Consider the following 9925-nt stretch of genomic DNA (forward strand, 5'->3'; position numbering starts at 1 on the left):
GCAGCTTTTCAAGAATAAGTGAGCAGCCACTGTCGCCCTTTTTGGCAGGAGAAAAAAGTCTCCTCCGTGGATGTGTATGGAGAGTAAGTTTCAACATAGTGTTTACACTCGGGAACCTTTCGCATGTGAAGCAAACGCGATAACCGCGACACTACGGAAACCGCTACTATCTCATTAAAAACAATGGGGAACTGACTTAGTCTCCTGTCTCTGTTCTGACTTGGAATGCGTTGCTTCTCCGTCCAGCAAAACTTAATATGTTACAACACAGAAGGAGATCATTCGGCCCATCGTGCCTGTGCTAGTTCTTTGAAAGAGCTATCCAAGATGTCTCACCACCATAAGCTCTTTCCTCATAAGCCCTGCAAATTGTTTTCCTTTTCAAGTATTTATCCAATCCCCTTTTGAAAGTTACTATTGAATCTGCTTCCACCGGCCTTTCAGGCAGCGCATTCCAGATCATAACAACTCGCTGCGTAAATTATGTTCCCTCATGTCGCCTCTGGCTCTTTTACCAATTACCTTAAATCTGTGTCCTCTGGTTACCGACCCTTCTGCCACTGAAAACAGTTTCTCCTTATTTGCTCTATCAAAACCTTTCATAATTTTGAACGCCTCCCTCAAATCTCCCCTTAACCTTCTCTGCTCTAAGGGGATAATCCCAGCTTCTCCATTCTCGCCACATAACTGAAGTCCCTCATCCCTGTTACCATTCTAGTAAATCTCCTCTGCAACCTCTCCAAGGTCTTGACATCTTTCCTGAAGTGCGATGCTCAGAATTGAACACAATACTCCAGCTGCAGCCTAACCAGTGTTTTATAAACGTTTAGCATAACTTTGTTGCTTTAATACTCTATGCCTCTATTAATAAAATCCATTTCACCAGGCTGTCTGTGTCCTCCTGAAGTCTGATACTATCCACCACATTGTTTACTACATTCCCGAGTTTCGTGTCATCTGCAAAGTTTGAAATTATACCCTGTATTCCAAAGTCCAGGTCATTAATGTATTTATCAAAAATAAAAACTTTTTGCAGTGTGACTTGTGTGATTTTAAGCTTAGTTTACATGACATCTTCTCATAATTTAACGCATTGCACCCTGGTAACAATCTGGTGAATCTGTGCAGCACTCCTTCCAAGGCCAATATATCCTTTCAGATTAAAAGGTCATAAACTTGAAATAAGCGTCACTGTGGATCAGTTTTCGCTCACTCAAAGTTATCTGTTGAGTGAAATAAAAGAAAGCGCTTTTAAAGAATAAGGAAGCAGCCACTCTCGCACCTTTTGACAAGTCTATTTTGTGGCACTTTATCAAACGCCTTTTGAAAGGCCATATACACAACATCAACCACATTGCACTCATCAAACCTCTCTGTTAACTCAGCACAAAACTCAATCATGATTTGCCTTTAACAAATCCACAGTGGCTTTCTATTATCAATCCACACTTGTCGAAATGACTATTAATTTTGTCCCAGATTATCATTTTGAAAAGCTTCCCACCACCGTGGTTAAACTGACAGGCCTGTAGTTGTTGCGTTTATCCTTACACCTTTTTTTGAACAAGGGTGTAACATCTGCAATTCTCCAGTTCTCTGGCACCAAACCTTGTATCTAAGGAGGATTGAAAGATTATGGCCAGGACCTCTGCAATTTACTCCCTTACTTCCCTCAGCAACCTACGATGCATTCCATTCGGACTATGTGACTTTAAGTACAGCTAGCCTTTCTAGTATCTCCTCTTGATCAATTTTCACCCCATCCAGTATCCCAACTACCTCCCCCTTTACAGTGATTTAGGCAATATTTACTTCCTCGGTAAACACAGATGCAAAAATACTTATTTAGTACCTCAGTCATGCTCTATGCCTTCATGCGTAGATCTCCTTTTTGGTCCGCAATCGTTCTTGCCTCTCCTCTTACTATTTTTATGCCTATAGAAGACTTTTAATGACTTGATGAAGGGATCGAGTGTAATGTATCCAAGTTTGCTGATGATGCAAAGTTCGGTGTGAAAGTAAGCTGTGAGGAGGACAAAAAGACACTGCAAAGGGATATAGACAGTTTAAGTTTGCGGGCAAGAAGGTGGCAGATGGAGTATAATCTGGAGAAATGTGAGGTTATTCACTTTGGTGGGAAGAACAGAAAAACAGAATCTTTTTGAAATTGTTTGAAACTGTTAAATGTTGATGTCCAGAGAAACTTGGGTGTCCTGCGCACCTGAACTCCAGGTTGTGCTAACCAAGTATAAGCAACCAAAACCTGATGACGGAGAAAGGCTAAATAAACACTAAGACATGAAACAATGCTTGGTGGTTTCTGAGAGTCAGCAAAGTGGGATGGTTTACGACCATGAGTTAAGATCAGTGGCGCTTATGTACAGAACAATGCAGCCGAATCGTATAAAGATCGGGCATGCTCCCTTCTCAAATGTTGAAGCTCTCAATAGGGGACTGTCAGAAGTCCATTGCCACAGGCAGTCCGCAAAGGTCAGGTCCGATAAACCTGGATTCGCAGACAGGTCAGGTTGTGTTGATTGCTTGTCATTAATGTAATCTGTAGGCAGTTGTATTGTAATAATGATACTGTTGAATGTAATGTTGACGACAGCTGTAGTGCAACTCTGTTGTAAGTCAATCTATTAAACTTGCTATTTTGTAACCACTCGGGCTAAAATCAAGTGGAAGTTATTGTTGATGGATTAACAACCCATAGTTGTGACAGTAACGGGAAAAATCCGCTGACAAACATTCACTTTATATATAAACATCACACCTATAGTTTATATTTTCACACGTTCTATTATGCAGTTCTAACCAAAGTCCAAACATCGAAATGCCACGTGTTTTTCAGAAGTTTCCCGTCCTGTTATGTATTCTGAGCAGTTTCCGACATGTTTTAACATCACAGCCACAGTTTATATTTTCACACGTTCTTTTTTGCAGTTCTAATCGAGGTCTAAACACCGTAAATATAAGTGTTTTTCCGAAATTTCCCCTCCCGTTATGTATCATGAGCAGTTTCCCACATCTTTTTCCTGTGATGTGATAATTCTGGTTGCAGAATGAATGTAATTGCAGTCCGCTGACAGCAGGCGATGGAAGCGAGCGCCATGCTGCCCCTGACAGATGAAGGCGATTTCTGATGATGCCTGCCATCCGGTGGGAGTGGGCGGGGATTTGAAAGCCAACCCATTCCACGAACATTGGAGAAATAAAGCGTTGCTTGATAAACGTTGCTATAAACAAACACTAGTTGCAGGACTCCGGCTTCGTGGCCCAACGGTAGCGCGTCTGACTCCAGATCAAAAGGTTGCGTGTTCAAATCACGTCGGGGTCATAGTTTTTTTCCCTTGGAGCTGGTTTGTATAATTCCGCAATTAATGTTTTATTTGCGTCTTCACAATTAACAGAATCCTGCTCTAAAGTCTGCCTCTGGTTCCCCAGTGTCAGGGAGGGAAGCACCTGATGCCCTCATTTATTTAATATAAAAACAAACGACAGACACATGTCTTCGTTCAAAAACCACCCTGCAGGTGGACACATCGTGAGATAAACACAGGGCAGAGATTCAGACAGTATCCGGAAACATCGGGAAATAGACAAGAGAAATAGATTGAGCGCTTTGTTATCAGAAAATTGTCTGAACCTGCACGGTCAATGAAAGGGCTTTTGTTGGCCGGTTTCCCATTGAACCGGAGAATTCGGGAGAACTTGGTGGACGATTGGTTCGTATTCCATTGTCCCCCACCAGCGAAAAAGGTTTGTCGATCCCACCCGACGAACTCCTTTCAAAATCCACTCTGTCCAAAGCCAATATATCCTTCCAGATTAAAAGGGAATAAAACTTGAAAAGAGCGTCACTGTGGATCAGTTTTCTCTCACTCAAAGTTATCTGCTCAATGAAGTAAAAGATGCAGCTTACAAAGAATAAGGGAGCAGCCACTCTCGCCCTTTTTGGCAGGAGAAGAAAATCGATCTGCGTGTTTATGGAGACCAAGTTCCAACATAATGTTTCAGCCGGGAACCTTTCGCGTGTAAAGCGAACATGACAACCGCTACACTACGGAAACTGATGGCATTTTAATCAACACAATGGGAAACTGAATGCTGTCCTCTCTCTGCTCGTACTTGGAATGTGTTGTTTCAAGTACAACAAGAGATACAGAAAGTGGCTGCTCCCCCTTTTCTTTAAAATCTCTCAGGGTAGTGGGTTTGAGCCCCACGTTGGGCGAGTACCGTTTCAAAATTTATGCTGCTTCCACCGGTGAGCCCCAGCTCTGACACTTACGCCCCACCACCCCCATCCGTCTCACCGCGCACCATGTGGGCTGCGCCCGGGCTGAATCTCTCCAATTAAGTTTCCGCCTCTGTCGCAGCATGAAATGGTCCTTTTCAAAGTCACAAATGATATCCTATGTGACTACCACCATGATAAACTATCCCTCCTCATCCTTCTCAAATACAATATCTCTCCGTGCTGTTATGCTGTTAGACTGGTTTCCTCTCTCTGCTCTTATTTGGAATGTGTTGCTTTTCTGTCTGACAACACTTGGTATCATGGTATTATGTTAGTCCACAAGAGGAGATCATTCGGCCCATCGTGCCTGTGCTGGGTCAAACACACGTATTCGTTCAAAATTCATTCAGAGATAGATTGAGTGCTTTGTTATCAGAAAATTGCGTGAACCCCCACAGTCTGCAGCTTTCCTCCTCGCTATCAACCACACGGTCTATTTTTGTGTCACCCGCAAATTTCTTAATCATGCCTCCGACGTTTAAGTCCAAATCGTTAATGTATACCATAAAAAGCAAAGGACTAAGTACCGAGCCCTGCGGCACCCCACTGGAAACAGCCTTCCAGCCACAAATACACCCGTCGACCATGACACTTTCCTTCCTGCCACTGAGCTAATTTTGGATCCTACAAGCCACATTCCCTTGGATCCCATGGTCCTTTCCTTTTTTGACCAATCTGCCATGTGGGATCTTTTCAAAAGCCTTGCTAAAATCCATGTTGACGACATCAATTGCGCTACCCTCATCCATCCTTCTTACCACCTCCTCGAAAAATTCAATCAGGTTAGTCAGACACAACTTCCCCTTAACAAATCCATGCTGACTGTCCTTGATGAGGCCGTGCCTTTCGAAGTGACAGTTTATCCTGTCCCTCAGAATTGATTCCAACAATTTGAAATGGAGTCTTTCTCCTGCCTGCTGCAATAATAGATAAGGCGGTTACGCACCATCAGGCCCGGCTAGCTCAGTCGGTAGAGCATGAGACTCTTAATCTCAGGGTCGTGGGTTCGAGCCCCACGTTGGGCGAGTATCATTTTAAACTTTTATATTGCGTTCACTGGCCAACGGTGCAGAATTGATGCCGTGCGAAATGGGAGGCGTGTTTGTTAGGTCAGGGTATCCGGGTCGAGGTGATAACTGACACTCGAATGAACCCGGCGCCTTTCCTGATTGATGAAGGGACCCCTCATGAATGTACGACTATTTCACGCTGCGAGAGTCAAGGACCTCTCCTGACGGAACCCACAGTCGGGGCCTGTTTAGAAATGGATGTCGACGGGTCCAGCTTTTACCACGAGGGCCAACGGGTCACCGGATGGCAAGTGGTAGGTCCGTCAGGACAGACCCTTGTTCAAGGGACCTTGGGACCGGGGTGGGGGGGCGGTGGGGGGGCAACTTGCAGAGATCACCGCGCTCACCAAAGCCCTCCAATTGGCGGAAGGGACAACGGCGAACATATACACCGACAGCCAGTATGCTTACTCTGTCGTCCATGATTACTCGCGCCTCTGGCAGCGACGAGGCTATTTGACCACCTTAGGCCACACAATTAAGCACGCCCCTGCGATCGCCGAGCTTATTCGAGCAGCGGTTGGTCCCACCTTGGGGGCTGTCATTAAGGTTCGCGCCCATCAGACGGGGGAGACCCCGGAAATCAGAGGGAACCGGGCTGCGGATTGGCCGCTAAGCAGGCTGTCTTCACCCTTCCTGTGACGGCTCCTAATTCTGCAGAGGGGAAGCACAAGAGAAAAGATTCCCAAGCTAGCGAGGTAACAAGGTAGTCCCTTCTAACCGCGTACCTTTCTGAGTCTCCCGAGAATATCCACCTCTGGGTACCAGAGTGAGCACATCAAGAAACCCAGGGGTTTTGGCTTCATGAGACCCGGTATGTGGTCCCTGCAGCGCTTAGACGAGCCCTGATACAATCATACCATGAACCCGCACACCTGGGAGGGTACAAATTATACTACCTCACAGCTGACACCTGGTAGTGGCCCAGCATGGCCAGGGAAATCCACGAAGATAGATGAGGGCTGTGCAGTAGACGTGGTCGACATGGACTTTAGCAAAGCCTTTGACAAAGTACCGCATGGTAGGTTGTTACATCAGGTTAAATCTCACGGGATCAAAGGTGAGGTAGCCAATTGGATACAATATTGGCTTGACGACAGAAGACAGTTGGAGAGGGTTGTGTTTCAAACTGGAGGCCTGTGACCAGCGGTGTGCCTCAAGGATCGATGCTGGGTCCGCTGTTATTTGTTATTTATATTAATAATTTGGATGAGAATTTAGGAGGCATGGTTAGTAAGTTTGCAGATGACACCAAGATTGGTGGCATTGTGGACAGTGAAGAAGGTTATCTAGTATTGCAACGGGATCTTGATAAATTGGGCCAGTGGGCCGATGAATGGCAGATGGAGTTTAATTTAGATAAATGTGAGGTGATGCATTTTGGGAGATCGAATCGAGCCAGGACCTACTCCGTTAATGGTATGGTGTTGGGGAGAGTTCCAGAACAAAGAGATCTAGGAGTACAGGTTCATAGCTCCTTGAAAGTGGAGTCACAGGTGGATAGGGTGGTGAAGAAGGCATTCAGCATGCTTGGTTTCATTGGTCAGAACATTGAATACAGGAGTTGGGATGTCTTGTTGAAGTTGTACAAGACATTAGTAAGGCCACACTTGGAATACTGTGTACAGTTCTGGTCACCCTGTTATAGAAAGGATATTATTAAACTAGAAAGGGTGCAGAAAAGATTTACTGGGATGCTACCGGGACTTGATGGTTTGACTTATAGGGAGAGGTTGGATAGACTGAGACATTTTTCCCTGGAGAGTAGGAGGATTAGTGGTGATCTTATAGAAGTCTATAAAATAATGAGGGGCATAGATAAGGTAGATAGTCAAAATCTTTTCCCAAAGGTAGGGGAGTCTATAACGAGGGGGCATAGATTTAAGGTGAGAGGGGAGAGATACAAACGGGTCCAGAGGGGCATTTTTTTCACTCAAAGGGTGGTGAGTGTCTGGAACGAGCTGCCAGAGGCAGTAGTAGAGGCGGGTACAATTTTGTCTTTTAAAAAGCATTTGGACAGTTACATGGGTAAGATGCGTATGGAGGGATATGGGCCAAGTGCAGGTAATTGGGACTAGCTTAGTGATATAAACTGGGCGACATGGACATGTTGGGCCGAAGGGCCTGTTTCCATGTTGTAAACTTCTATGATTCGATGATTCCAGTATGGGCGCTTATGTTTGCCCTTTCTCCAAACGGGAATTGGGGGTCACGTACAGAAATAGACAGTTTTTTTACCAGTAAATGGAATTAGGGGTTCCGGGGAGCGGGCAGGAAATTGGACATGAATTTAGATTTGAGGTTAGGATCAGGCCAGCCATGATCTTATTGAATGGCGGAGCAGGCTCGAGGGGCCGATTGGCCTCATTCTGCTCCTATTTCTTATGTTCTTATCACAGCGGTTCCATATCCCCTACCATCCTCAATCGTCTGGAATGGTAGAGCGAATGAACCATCACGAAAGCCATTCTGCAGACCGGTAAATGGTGGCACACCGTCCTCCCCGCTGTTCTTTGTGGATTACGGGCCACGCCAGCCAAAAGCACCGGCTTTGCACCATTCGAACTAATGACTGGACGGGCCATGGTGTTACCCCAAGACGGTTACCCCGATATCTCCACCATCACGGAAGCCAGTCTTCGGCCAATTCGATTCACTCCACGTGATATCAAGATACGGCTGAGTGCACTGGATACAGCAAAGGCTATGGGCCCCGACAACATCCCAGCTGTCGTGCTGAAGTCTTGTGCTCCAGAACTAGCTGCGCATCTAGCCAAGCTGTTCCAGTACAGCTACAACACTGGCATCTACCCGACAATGTGGAAAATTGCCCAGGTATGTCCTGTCCACAAAAAGCAGGACAAATCCAATCCGGCCAATTACCGCCCCATCAGTCTACTCTCAATCATCAGCAAGGTGATGGAAGGTGTCGTCGACAGTGCTATCAAGCGGCACTTACTCACCAATAACCTGCTCACCGATGCTCAGTTTGGGTTCCGCCAGGACCACTCGGCGCCAGACCTCATTACAGCCTTGGTCCAAACATGGACAAAAGAGCTGAATTCCAGAGGTGAGGTGAGAGTGACTGCCCTTGACATCAAGGCAGCATTTGACAGAGTGTGGCACCAAGGAGCCCTAGTAAAATTGAAGTCAATGGGAATCAGGGGGAAAACTCTCCAGTGGTTGGAGTCATACCTAGCACAAAGAAAGATGGTAGTGGTTGTTGGAGGCCAATCATCTAAGCCCCAGGACATTGCTGCAGGAGTTCCTCAGGGCAGTGTCCTCGGCCTAACCATCTTCAGCTGCTTCATCAATGACCTTCCCTCCATCATAAGGTCAGAAATGGGGATGTTTGCTGATGACTGCATTGTGTTCAGTTCCATTCGCAACCCCTCAAATAATGAAGCAGTCCGAGCCCGCATGCAGCAAGACCTGGACAACATCCAGACTTGGGCTCATAAGTGGCAAGTAACATTCGCGCCAGATAAGTGCCAGGCAACGACCATCTCCAACAAGAGAGAGTCTAACCATCTCCCCTTGACATTCAACGGCATTACCATCGCCGAATCCCCCACCATCAACATCCTGGGGGTCACCATTGACCAGAAACTTAACTGGACCAGCCATATAAATACTGTGGCTACGAGAGCAGGTCAGAGGCTGGGTATTCTGCGGCGAGTGACTCACCTCCTGACTCCCCAAAGCCTTTCCACCATCAACAAGGCACAATTCAGGAGTGTGATGGAATACTCTCCACTTGCCTGGAAGAGTGCAGCTCCAACAACACTCAAGAAGCTTGACACCATCCAAGATAAAGCAGCCCGCTTGATTGGCACCCCATCCACCACCCTAAACATTCACTCCCTTCACCGGCGCACTGTGGCTGCAGTGTGCACCATCCACAGGATGCACTGCAGCAACTCGCCAAGGCTTCTTCGACAGCACCTCCCAAACCCGCGACCTCTACCACCTAGAAGGACAAGAGCAGCAGGCGCATGGGAACAACACCACCTGCACGTTCCCCTCCAAGTCACACACCATCCCGACTTGGAAATATATCGCCGTTCCTTCATTGTCACTGGGTCAAAATCCTGGAACTCCCTTCCTAACAGCGCTGTGGGAGAACCGTCACCACACGGACTGCAGCGGTTCAAGAAGGCGGCTCACCACCACCTTCTCGAGGGCAATTAGGGATGGGCAATAAATGCTGGCCTCGCCAGCGACGCCCACATCCCGTGAACGAATAAAAAAAAAACCCAAGACGCACCCCGACAGGGCACAGGGGACACTTCCCAGTTCCAAAACACCCTGCTGACATACCAGCGTCTGCACAGTGAGCCCAACCAGGTTAATCATTTCCGGGTTCAGCATTTACAGGAGGCACAGGATGCTAAGAAATTGGAAGGGGTTTGGAAAGCACCCCCATGTGTGGGACAATGAGTGATGGTTCAGCGACCGGTTCGAGGTAATTTTGAGCCACGATGGGAAGGGCCGTACCAGGTCCTTCTCAGTCCGGGAACCTCGGTGTGCTTGCAAGGGAAATTGGATGTAAGAT

At 46.8% G+C, this 9925-nt stretch overlaps 1 non-coding gene across 1 annotated transcript; it reads left to right on the forward strand.

Annotated features, from left to right (window-relative positions):
• The first annotated feature begins 5252 nt into the window (after window positions 1-5252).
• On the forward strand, window positions 5253-5325 carry trnak-cuu (transfer RNA lysine (anticodon CUU)). The gene has a single exon. It is a non-coding gene; the product is annotated as a tRNA-Lys (tRNA).
• The last annotated feature ends 4600 nt before the right edge of the window (window positions 5326-9925 follow it).

The sequence above is a fragment of the Heptranchias perlo genome, unplaced genomic scaffold, assembly GCF_035084215.1.
Source record: "Heptranchias perlo isolate sHepPer1 unplaced genomic scaffold, sHepPer1.hap1 HAP1_SCAFFOLD_62, whole genome shotgun sequence".
Classification (NCBI taxonomy): domain Eukaryota; kingdom Metazoa; phylum Chordata; class Chondrichthyes; order Hexanchiformes; family Hexanchidae; genus Heptranchias; species Heptranchias perlo.